A 12,702-nucleotide genomic window follows, 5' to 3' on the forward strand; every position below is an offset into this window, starting at 1 on the left:
CAGGCATGTTTGTATCATCAGAGCAAAATTGGGGGGAAAAAATGCTTTTATTCTGAAATCTAAATATTTTACACTGAAAGCTTTTAACTCGGCTTTGAGAAACACAAAAATCTGTTTTCGCCCTCAACTTTTTCCAGGGAATATTTGCTCAGTGAGTCTGGAAAGGAAACTGAGAGGTCGCGACCTCTGACGCAGAGCCCACTGCAGCCTCAGGGTGCACTAACACAAACCACCACCCGGGGGCGCTCCAGCCAAACATACTCGCCCAACATTTTCGGGGAACTCCTAAACACGCGTCATCTTCTCCTGATAGTCCAGCCTGTCCAGAGTGTGGATGCACGTGTGTCCATCACATGGTCCGAAGGGACAGTGGGGGGAGGGGGGACTCCATGAATCCATCCTGGATCCTTCAATATAACATAATTATACAGCTTCAGCTGTGGTTAGAAGAACAAGTCTTTTTGAGAGTCTCTGACAGAGAGGGAGGAAGCAGAGCGCCAATGATATGGTGGGAGCTAGCATGAAATGCTCTAATCCTGAGCCAGGGTTGAATTCAATTAAAATTAAACATTTCCTGTGATGATGTGCTTGTGCTCTTGTGTTCTTCCTCCTTTGACTGTGACACGTCGATGAACTGAAAAGTCTGAATCCCCACTTGGAAGCAACAACAACTACAGCTGCAGTTGCTGTAATTGATATAAATCACTATTTGCTTTCTACTTGGCATGTCTGCGTGGAACACACACGTTCCTGCAGTGGCGTGCGCGTGCTGATGACGTTCCGCTCAATTACACATGTAAATGAGGTGGGTTTTAGTGAGGAAGTAGGCCCCATGTGGCTGCTAAACTGGGCTCTGCTGGGATTTACACTCAGCGCGGCGCAGCGAGAAGAAACATGTTGTTTAAGTGACCTATAATCCGTCATCATTTGCAAGTCAGTGTGCTTTTGTTGGTAAAATAATTAAATCAGTTCATCCCTTCAAATTTAAGCACCATAAATAGACTCTCCACTGTCCCATTGGTCACATGATGTACTGAGCGGCTCCGCCCCAGTCCTATTGGTCACATGATTATTGAGAGGCTCCGCCCCAGTCCTATTGGTCACATGATTATTGAGAGGCTCCGCCCCAGTCCTATTGGTCACATGATTATTGAGAGGCTCCGCCCCAGTCCTATTGGTCACATGATGCGTCGAGAGGCTCCGCCCCAGTCCTATTGGTCACATGATGAATCGAGAGGCTCCGCCCCAGTCCTATTAGCTGTCACCTTAGAAGTGTTGACAGCATTGTCACATGACTCATTCTCAGGTTATTGAGGAGGTTTAGCGAGCGATGATGAGACTCTTATTTCTCCTGACGTGACTCAACGTCATGACTCTGACACCTGAGGCGTTCATCTCTTCTTTTCAGCTGGCTGAGAAACATGATCTGATCAGGTAAACCTCAAAAATGACCCAGTTGATCTGAAGGAGCACAGGTAGAGCACATTGACATTAGGTTTACGGTGGCTATAATGCCAATGCTAATATGCTAACACCATAATGTGCACAAGCTTTTCAGTGCAGCTATGGCCATCAGGCCTGATGGGGCCCATCAAGTGCAAGAACCTGTGTTCATCAGAGAACTGTCTGTAGCCACTGTTTGGAGAACCTCTCCATGGCACTTACATGTGACCACTGAGTGCTGCACCTGTTCTGAGACACCAACCACACCTTCAGCATGTAGCTACAACATCTACATGTTTGTGTGGAACACGGACGCGTCAACAACTCCTCATCCTCACTGACAGGAAGTTAAAGTCCAGTTAGCATCATCATGTTCAGGTGCTTCAAACTCAACTTCAGTACCCGTAAAATATAAAAAGGCTCAAACTGATGATTGACGTGAAGGAAACGTTGACGAGCATTCACGAAGACTGATGTTCAGGAGAAAAAGGAACGGTGTGGTGACATCAACAGAAATACTTAAGCAGCTGCTTCTGTTTGCAACTCTCCTTCTTCATTACGAAGCGGCTACAACAGCAACGTTTAGGCAGCAGCAAACGAATCACACGGACGTTCAGGTGGAAGGTTGAGGTAGCTGGGAGGAGAGCAGGTTAACAAGGGCGGACACACACACACACACACACACACACACACACACACACACACACATATCTGAGAACTCAGTGACCTTCAGCGCTGAGGTCAGGTGACCACAACTATCCTGGAACCTCATTAGAAACTTCAGCCACGTGGGGAGGTTGTAGTGTGGTCACATGACCCGCTGACAGCAGCAGCAGGCCGGTCACCTGTGCCGCTACAGCTCTGCCCCCAGAACAGACGCTTCCCTGCTCCTGCAGGACGTTTGCAGGATGGTGAATCTGTGAGCCGGTATGTCACCATGAAGGTGTCAGCGAGATCTTCCACACAGGGAACTGGAGATGAGTGTGTTTCTGAGCACACTGGGATGGAAACACAGAGGAGAAAGAAGGCAGGAAGTAACCAACGCCCCCCCCCCCCTCATCAGCACACACACATTTTCTCAGAATGCCCATCTGTTTGCTCTGACCCTTCCTCCTTGAGTTTAAAGAACCCACCCCACCTCTCCTGAGTCCTTCCCGTTTCTGTACATTAGCTTTTTTAGGAGCAGGGATACACAAGAACCCCCCAAGAAGCACAGACTGGAAGCTCTCACAGTGTTCCCAGTAGGACCGGAACATTTGTATGACTGGTTCCACGAGAAGTCTCAGAGCTGAGCGGGGACAAGTGTCCCCTCCTGTCAGAAATCTGTCAGAACGGGACAGACATCATGCTTCCGTTACCAGGACCACACCTGTCAGGATTGGAGGATTTCCCATCCTGGTGATGGAAAACACGGCGCTGATGTGGAACCAGAGGGTGCTACAGCCCCATCAGTAATGCTGGTTTCTCACTGTCCTTCTCTCCCAAAATCGTCCATAAACAGGAGTTCCAGCCGCTAAAGGAATCTTCCAGAACACTTCGGGAAGCCTGATGCTAGAGCAGAGCCAGCACACACAGGGGAGATGATGGTGATCAAAGCACAGTTCTTCTCCAGTGTGCTTGAAGGTGGAAGCGAGCTCCTCGTCCTCCCCCCACGGATTCCCATAAGCCCGCTTCTCCTCCCCTACTGTCATCCTTAAGCTCAGTTAATTAATTATTGAAACTCTACACGGCTGAGGCTGTGGTGGGCGGAGCTAGTGGGCCGAGCTGGTGGGTGCTTCAGAAAGCATCGGGGAGTGATACCCCCCCCCCCCAGGGGTTAGACGTGGGGGTTGCTGCTCTGAATAAGGATGATACAGTGAAGATCATCAGCTGATGAAGATGCAGCTCTATTAGCGGATCTGTTAGTGAGCGAGGGCGGAGCTGCGGCTTATTTTAACCTCTGCGGGAGTGAAGGAATCTATAATCAATCCCCAACGCTGGCGTGCTAACAGGAAGGGGGTGTGTCGGAAGACAAGGCCACGCCACTTCCTGTTTCCTTGTCTGTAGAGGTGTCGGTCGTCTCTCTTCTCCGACTGAATGCTCAGCGGGTCGTCCTTTCATCCACCGTCCTGCCGCTACCCTTCACCGCCGTCCTGGCCTCCTAAATGTTGCTGCTGTTTCTCAGACCACGCCCCCCCTCAGGGCGAGGTCGACGCCCACTGAGATGCGGCGGTCACGAATGAGAGCCTGCGGACCCCGCTGACGCGGTCGTCCATCACAAACACAGCTCCGGCTGCCGGGTTAAAAAAGCGCAGGTACGTAATTACATCACGCAGGGGGGAAACGGCGTCCGTTGGAGAGAAACCATCTAAATGCAAATGAGTCAAAACAGACAACTTTTCTCTAAACAGACGTCAGAAACTGTTTCTGAGACCTTTAACTTCGGTGCAACAAATGGAATGATGAGGGACGGTTGTTTTTTTTATTCTTTTCTTGACTGCTATGTCTCATTTGGGCCCACGGGAGGGTGCTGGGGCCTGGGGCCCGGCCCTGAGCTCCAGACTGGCCTCAGACCGTTGGATGTGTGTACTGATCCACATTTCAGTCCGGAGACACCAGCTGACACTGATGTGATCTAATCCAGTAATGGAAGCTCTTCCTGTCTCACCTCAGGGGGCGTGGCTGTGATCTCGGCTTTGATCCTGACACGGATCAGAGCTGCCAGATCAAAGAGCAACGCCGAAGAGACCAGCTCAAAGTTAAATCAGCTGAAGAACATGTGAGCTTTGGCTTCCTCTGAAGACCGAGGAAGATCCACGTGATGAAGAATTAATAACGCAAACGTGCACCTCAGTGCAAACACACAACCGGCGCAGCTGTTTGGCATCAGCTTGTGCAAACGTGTTCTTCCTCCTTTTGTTCTTCCTCCTTTTGTTCTTCCTCTCTTTGTTCTCCTGCTCCCGTTTGAACACGTCATGTGTTTGGAGCAGATGGAGCGTGTCCGTCACCGAGAAGGAACCTCTGCACACGTACAACACGCGTGTGTCGCTCAGGATAAACCCCTGAGGCGCCCTCATCACTATCACCTTCATCATCACCCCAACCGCGATATCAAATTTAACATCAACCTCATCTCCACGTGATCATATTCATTAGTGCCATCTTCATCATCATCATCATCATCATCATCATGGTACCATCATCACCATCATTATTATCATCATCATCACAATACCATCATCATGGTACCATCATTATCCTCATCATCATCATCATCACAGTACCACCAACATCATCATCATCATCATCATCATATTCAGCATCATCACGATCAGCAGTTCCACACCATCATGTTCATCCTCATCCTCATCATCATCCGCATCATCATCATCATCATCATCATCATCCTAATCACCCTCCTACTCACCACCAACTTCAATGTCACATATCAGTATGTGATCGATATCAGTATCATCACCGTCGTCATCATCATCACACCACCATCTCCATCATTTTTCACATCACGATCAACATCACTCTCACAGCACATTCTTCAGCGTATTTAACGCCACCATCTTCATCATCAGCTGAGGACCCCTTGAGCAAGATATGGAACCCTAACGCCACAGCTGCACGATACGTGAGATTTAAAAGATTCTCCACTGGATTTCAAGGAATATTATATAATTATTAGTGTTCATGAATTAGGTTTTATTTTTTAACAGCGAAATAATTACGATGCTGCTGAAGGAGCGGAAGAAAGGAACCCAGCAGCTTGGAGCGTCTGCTTGAGGCGATAGTGAAGCAATAGTGGAGGAAAACGGAATCACGTGTGATTCATGAGGCTGGCGGAGCTTCAGCTGTGGTCAGCAGGGCTTGTTGGGTCACGCTGCTCTCTGTAGACACATGGGGGGTCAACGCTGGGGTCACGTCCTGAAACTGAGCTGCAGCGTTCTGACGGTTCTAACGTTATCAAAGAAGTCTGACAGGAGCAGGTTCTGAGGGAACACTGACTCATGTTCCACCTCAACACCAGTCAGAACCACATCAGGAGCATCATGAGGGCTGAGATGGTTGATTCTTCTGTTGGAAGAACACTGACTCAATAAGATGATGGAGCCCTTCCTATACTGTCATCATCATCATCATCATCATCATCACCATCATCATAATCACCATCATCGTCATCACCATCATCACCGTCATCATCATCATCACCATCATCACCATCATCATCATCATCATCATCATCACCATCATCACCGTCATCATCATCACCAGCAACATCACCATCCCCACCTTCATCACCATCTTCATCATCACCAGCAACATCATCATCACCGTCATCATCATCACCAGCAACATCATCATCATCATCACCAGCAACATCATCATCATCACCATCATCATCATCATCGTCATCACCGTCATCACCATCATCACCGTCATCATCATCATCACCATCATCATCATCATCAGCATCACCATCATCACCATCATCATCATCACCATCATCACCATCATCATCATCACCATCATCACCATCATCATCATCATCAGCAGCATCACCATCATCACCATCATCATCATCACCAGCAACATCATCATCACCATCCCCACCATCATCATCATCACCATCATCATCACCATCATCATCACCATCATCATCATCACCATCAGCAACATCATCACCATCATCATCATCATCACCATCATCATCATCACAACATCATCATCATCACCATCATCATCATCACCATCATCATCATCACCATCACCATCATCATCACCATCATCATTATCATCATCATTATCATTATCATCACCATCATTATTATCATCACCATCATCATCATCATCATCATTATCATCATCACCATCATCACCATCATCATTATCATCATCACCATCATCACCATCATCATTATCATCATCACCATCATCATCATCATCATCATCATCATCACCATCATCTCCTCAAACTGTTGTGATCATTAAAATATTCTCGTCTCTTCAGTCTCAGAATTTAAAAATCTGAAATTCTCAACAATTAAGAAAGATTGAAATAAATAAGTGGATAAAAGACACAAATAGACCCTCATGTACACACACACATACACACACAGTCAATATTTTATCAGTAATTTATTAGGTAATTAGCAGAGATGAAAGTGTCACTTCTGGAGTCAGTGATTACTGTGTCGCTGTGGCTGTGAAATTTATCTTCTCGTGCTGCTACAGTCCTGCGTGTGTGTGTGTGTGTGTGCGTGTGTGTGTGTGCATGTGTGTGTGTGACAGAGCTGTAGGAAGCCCTCCAGGTTTGTACAGAAGCTATAGGAGGAATAAAGAAGCTCTCTTTTTTCTATCTGTGAGTTCTGCCATTACGGGTTTTCTTTTTTTTTTTCCTCAATAAAACTGAGCTTTTGACCTTTCTCTCTCTTTTTATCAGCAGCGCTCTCTTCAAATTAGAACTGACCCTGAAGGTTTGAAGAGGCGTGGCCAGAGGGGTGAGAATCAGCTGCATGAGACCACAACAATGATCACACCAATAATGACAATAATAATATAAAACAGCGACACCAACAAGGAAAACATTGATGATTTATGAGGTTCTGCCTGCTAGAAGAGGTGAATCCTCCTGAAATGGATTGGTTTGTTGTCATGGATACAGGGAAAGGGCTTAGCTTGGACAGTTCAGGTGGAGGTCAGCATCGGCTTCACCTTCAGCCTCCTTCCTCTGCCTCTCCTCCTGACACTTTAGCACTCAGACGTTCGCTTCTGCTGAAATATTGAGGAGAACACGACCTCCACTTGGCCTCAAAAGCCCAAACCAAAGTGTTGATGTTCCTCACAGCTGAAAGATGAAGGGAACACGCTTCCTCACTTCCTGTCACGACTCCAAGCGGTTTAGACCTAAATCATCTCTACATTTATGGCTCTCGGATGACACCTTGTCTTCCTGCCCTGCTACCAGGAGGTGAAAGCAGAGTGGTTACACGTGTCACACCTGAGTGCTCACCCTGAGTGTTCCTCATTAAAATGAGAGAAGGCATAGAAACCTAATCTGGTCTAATTTAATCTGATGTGATCTGAGTTACGTGGTCTTCAGCCAGGACTCATCTGAGATTTGATGCTAGCCTAGTTTAGGTGGGCCTGAAAAGTCCGTCTTAGATGGATTTGATCGTCTACAGTCGGGATTATGTCTCCTCAGATGACATCTGAGCATCTTCTCCTAATATTTAACATTAGTTTAGCTGACATGCTAACCCCGGCTGAATAGCGACTGCCTCGGCGTGCTAACAGCCAACAGTTCCTGGTTCCATTTCTTCCTCTTTGGTCATTTCTTAGCTTATGTTTCCTTTTCTTCCTCAAGTTCCTGCTGTTGCTCTGGAGTTTGAGGAGAATGTTGTTTGTTCGAACTTCCGCAGGGTTTCTCTAATGAGAACAAGACGTAGCAACGTAGCTGTGGGTGGCACCTGTACAGAACCTCTCTCAAAGAGTTCTTCTGAGGGTTCCATAACTCATCACCGTGGAAACTAGCTTAATGCTGCTGCGTCATGACTCTGAAGGTCCAGAGCTACATGAATAACCACCTGACCCCGACAGGCACGCCCCCACCAATCACTTCGCAGCCTGTGGCGCAGGTGGGCGGAGCCATGCGAAGAGTTAATTACACAGGAGTTAATTATCCATGATTAACTGATATAGTGAGACAGCAGAGCGACTAATCAAATGTAAATACATGAAAATGAGTCATGTGACCTGAGTGAGGGAGGACGGAGCTGCAGGTCACCAGCATATCTGCGCGTACTTGAACTGTTGCTAGTTTATTTTCGCGGTTTGAAGCCAACAGCGTTGGCGGCGTCCTGAGGACAGACTTTTAAATGTTCGCTCTAAGATTCCGGTCTGCTTATGCAGCCACACGCTCCAACGGACGCCGTTGGATGTGAGGACCATCAGCCGATCAGTTATTGATCAGCAGCGGGCAGGAAACTGATGGAAAAAAACAACCGAAATTTCTCCCATAAATGACTTGGGATCAAAGCGAAAGCAGAGATTGACTGTGCTTTGATCTCATAATCTGTCTTTAATATGTAGATGTTTAGGTTCATCCTCGGAGCGCCACTGCAGCGTTACCATGGCGACACAGCCAAAGTGTTTCCAGCAGCAATAACGCTGAAACTGTGTAAGAATTCTCCTTTTGGTTGCTGTTAGCGAAAATGTTCCCAGAACAAAGCGGACACAGTTCCCGGCTGGGGGAGGGGCGCTCCGGTTGGAACGTGCCTCCAGGCAGGCGGCCGTGCGTCGGGAGAATGGCTTTAATTGGGAAGCGGTGACCTTTTCACCAGAGAAAACACACATGAGCTGCTGAGAAGCACATCGGGAGTCAGAGCGAGCGCCTCAAAACAGAAATAATTAAGGCTGCGTGGGTTCGGCCTAATGAGCGCTCTTCAACAGCGTTCCGTCGTGTTCTACAGCTGCATCCCGCTTGTCCGTCTCAGCGTCCCACCCCTCTGACAGACGTCTGAGGCCGTCAGTAGCATTCCAAACTTTAGCGGGAATATCTGGCGAGAGTGCGTCAACGCCGCCTCCAGTCGGCTGAAGTGACAACAGACAATCGCACATGTTGACTTTGTTAAAGGGTTAGCGTTGCTAACGTAACCAATCTGGCGTGCACGGCGTGGGGTCGCCAGCGCGCCTGCTGACATACGGGAGCCCACGGGAAGCTGGAAGTTCGGGAAAACAAGCGTGAGCTGCTCTGTTGCCAGTTTGTTGGTCGAATCCCTCTGTTGTTCACACTCACCGATCGGACCCGACACCATTAAAAAGCTGCTGTTATTCACACACACACACACACACACACACACGAAAACACACACTTGGTGCTCAGCGTCGTTAAATGGGCCTCCTGCTGTTTGTGTCCAAACACGGAGGCTAACGTGAGGCTAAATCAGCTCCCAGTCGAGGCGTGTGGGCACGGTTCAGGGAGGCGTCCACCCAACACAGCGCCTGATGAGAAGCTTTGGGGACGCACGTGTCAACACCGGCTGGGTGCTAATCCGGGAGCGTGTCAGCAGCTTCCACAGGTGACACGGCCTCGCAGCACTGGAGGCAAACGAGTGGGCGGGGCTTCAGGGAAACCTTGACCACAGTGAGCGTTTGTGTATCTGCAGCTCATCTTTACTGCACTCAAACAAGGAATGAAAGCCGGCGTAGCCCTGTTAGCCTAGCCCTGTTAGCCTAGCCCTGTTAGCCTAGCCCCGTTAGCCTAGCCCTGTTAGCATGTGTGTAGCACTGCACACGCAGCGAGCGTGAGCATGAGTCAGCTGGTGGTCTGCTGAGGGGCCTCAGCAGCAGCTCCCACCAGAAGCTCCAGGACAACAGACCCCAACCAGCAGCTGCTCCTCTGCTGCTGTGTTCCTACTCACACATCATGAACAGAAATGTGGTCTTTAGAGGGGGGACGGAAGATGGAGGAGCTGGAGGAGCTGGAGGAGATCAAGGAGCTGGAGGAGCTGGAGGAGCTGGAGGAGCTGGAAGAGCTCAAGGAGCGGGAGGAGCTGGAGGAGCTCAAGGAGCTCAAGGAGCTCAAGGAGCTGGAGGAGCTCAAGGAGCTGGAGGAGCTGGAGGAGCTGGAGGAGCTCAAGGAGCTGGAGGAGCTGGAGGTGCTCACGGAGCTGGAGGAGCTCAAGGAGCGGGAGGAGCTCAAGGAGCTGGAGGAGCTCAAGGAGCTGGAGGAGCTGGAGGAGCTCAAGGAGCTGGAGGAGATGGAGGTGCTCACGGAGATGGAGGAGCTGAAGGAGCTGGAGGAGCTGGAGGAGCTGGAGGAGCTCAAGGAGCTGCAGGAGCTAGAGGAGCTGAAGGAGCTTAAGGAGCTGGAGGAGCTCAAGGAGCTGGAGGAGCTCAACGAGCTCAAAGAGCTGGAGGAGCTGGAGGAGCTCAAGAAGCTGGAGGAGCTCAAGGAGCTCAAGGAGCTGGAGGAGCTGGAGGAGCTGGAGGAGCTGGAGGAGCTGGTCATCTCCACAAACTCAGACCCAGCTGGGCGGAATAAAGCGAGATGAGCTGCCTATATGTTAATTCATGTTCAAACCTTTTCAGTCTCCAGGGAATGAGACTGCCCAGTTATTTTCACGGACACACACACCCACACACACACACACACACACACACACACACACACACACACACACACAATGTCTGGTGCTGTTTATCATCTGATTCAATTAACGCTGCGGAGGCGCAGAGATCAGAACCTCTGAGACGCCGTTTAAACCGCCAGGAAACAAATGAGCTGAGCTTCAGCGGCTGAAGTTTAAGCAGAGTAATGAGGCTGCTTCTCTCCTGCGCTGCTCCGCCACAGCTGCAGCTCCGCCGCCTCCCTGGAACCCGGTTCTTCCAGCTCGCCTCCATCAATCTCCCTCACAACGAGCTCATGATGGCGAAGGTAACGTTTCTGTGGCAGCGTGCTCCGTCTGCCTCCTCCGCCACGTGTTTATTCTTCCTTCATTGCATCATCCATCATCCCTCCATCCTGCCAGAGGAGCAGCAGCTCCGTGTGGTCTGCAGACCTCAGAATCCTCCCAGGTCCGGCAGAAACTCCAGAGGAACATCTGTCAAAAGTGACGGAGCCCGATGAGACGATTGAACCAGACAGCCGTCGCCTGGTAAACTGGGGGCTTTAAAGCTTTAGCGGGTCACTGGAGGGGGGGTGGGGATCAACCCCAAGAACCTGTCGGGTGGATCCATCTCTGTAGAAGGACAGAGGGGATGAAGGTCCCTGCTCTCCAGCCCTGCCAGTGTGCTCCAGAGCAGCGCTCCGACTACTTCCTGTCTGCCCCCGACTGTCACAGCGACCATCACCTGCAGAATTCACCCATTTATATTCATGCAGCTCGCACAAGAACCCCAGAAGAAGAAAAGAAATCAATTTTCCAGTTTCCATCCAGGCTTTCATCACCTCTCCCACCACCTTCCTCCCTCCATTCTTCTCCCCCTCCTCCTTCACACGATCCAGCTGAGGTGCAGAGGGGAAAAGACACAAAGAACTGTGTGTGTGTGTGTGTGTGTGTGTGTGTGTGTGTTTGAGAATGAGAGTGGGCAGTGAAAGGCTAAGCTAACAGCATTAGCGGGGTCTGAGAAGCACAGGTGCAGGGAACGTCAGCATTGTGGGGTCTCCAGGTCCACTCTGGGACGGAGGGACGCTTTCAGGAGGTGGAAACACCAATCTGTCATCGGCCCGATCCCCCATGGTTCTGAGGTAGCGCACTGTCGCTGTACTACTGCTGTCACTTTAGCTACGGCGCCAGCCTTTGACTTCCTGCCATATTCTGCCCCCAGTCACAGCAGGCGTGATTAAAATCACATACATGAATTCCTGAATTAGCTGATTAGTCTGATTAGCATCCAGGCTGTTTTTTCTGCCGGTTTGTTTTTGGGTCTGTTAGCTTAGCTTCTACTGGTCCCAGCTGCTGTGTTGATGTTGCTGATAACTCAACAGTACGTTAGCAACACACATATTTAAAGGAGGAAGGTCAAGCTAACGCATCATGCTAATTCGCGCGCCTCCGCTCCAGCTGTTTCAGCACCACCCAAATGAACTTTAGCATCAAAATGATTTTTAAACAAATATTAAAATAAATAAGAAACGTTAAACTTCTTCAAAGACTTCAGGTGCGACACAACCACACCGTTAGAACCTCAGGCCACAACTTCAGAAGGTAACGTTCCACATCGGTCCGGTCAGAGAGAGGCTGAAGGCCGGGACCTGGACCTGCAGGAACGTCAGCGGGATGAAGACCTCGGAGGTTCTAGGAGTGCAGCAACTGTAGAACAGCTCCTTTAATAATTCATCTTCCTGAAGCTTTTAGAAATGTCGGCGTGCTCAGAGGTTCTACTGCCGACACAACAGGCTAGATCATGACCTCTGCAGTGGAACCACCCCCGGCGACACGCTACCAAATATAATTGCTTAAATCGCTGACTGTCAGTCGGTTCTTATCAGCCCAAGACCAGGTTTTTATCACTGATTCTCCTAGCTAGCTCCTCTATGTCCGTTAGCATGTTCTTTTGTTTCTGGAAGGCAACTCCCACATTTGTGAAATGACGGACTACATGATAGGAGAAGCTACGTGGGCGATACGTTAGCATAGCCGTAGCTTCTGCTGTAGCTCTGACATTCCTCCAACCAAAAACTTGTGACACCAACAAGCTAAACCTTCTAACCAGAATCTGATTATCTCAGTGTTCTCAGCAAAACATCATCATCATCACCGCCACCTC

The 12,702-nt window shown here is 49.3% G+C and overlaps 1 protein-coding gene across 2 annotated transcripts in view; it reads right to left on the bottom strand.

The window, feature by feature from the left end:
- Positions 1 to 12,702, bottom strand: part of sorcs2 (sortilin-related VPS10 domain containing receptor 2) — a 50,874-nt gene that overhangs the window by 19,142 nt on the left and 19,030 nt on the right. The window lies entirely within an intron of this gene.

The sequence above is a fragment of the Takifugu rubripes genome, chromosome 8, assembly GCF_901000725.2.
Source record: "Takifugu rubripes chromosome 8, fTakRub1.2, whole genome shotgun sequence".
In the NCBI taxonomy this organism is placed as follows: Eukaryota; Metazoa; Chordata; class Actinopteri; order Tetraodontiformes; family Tetraodontidae; genus Takifugu; species Takifugu rubripes.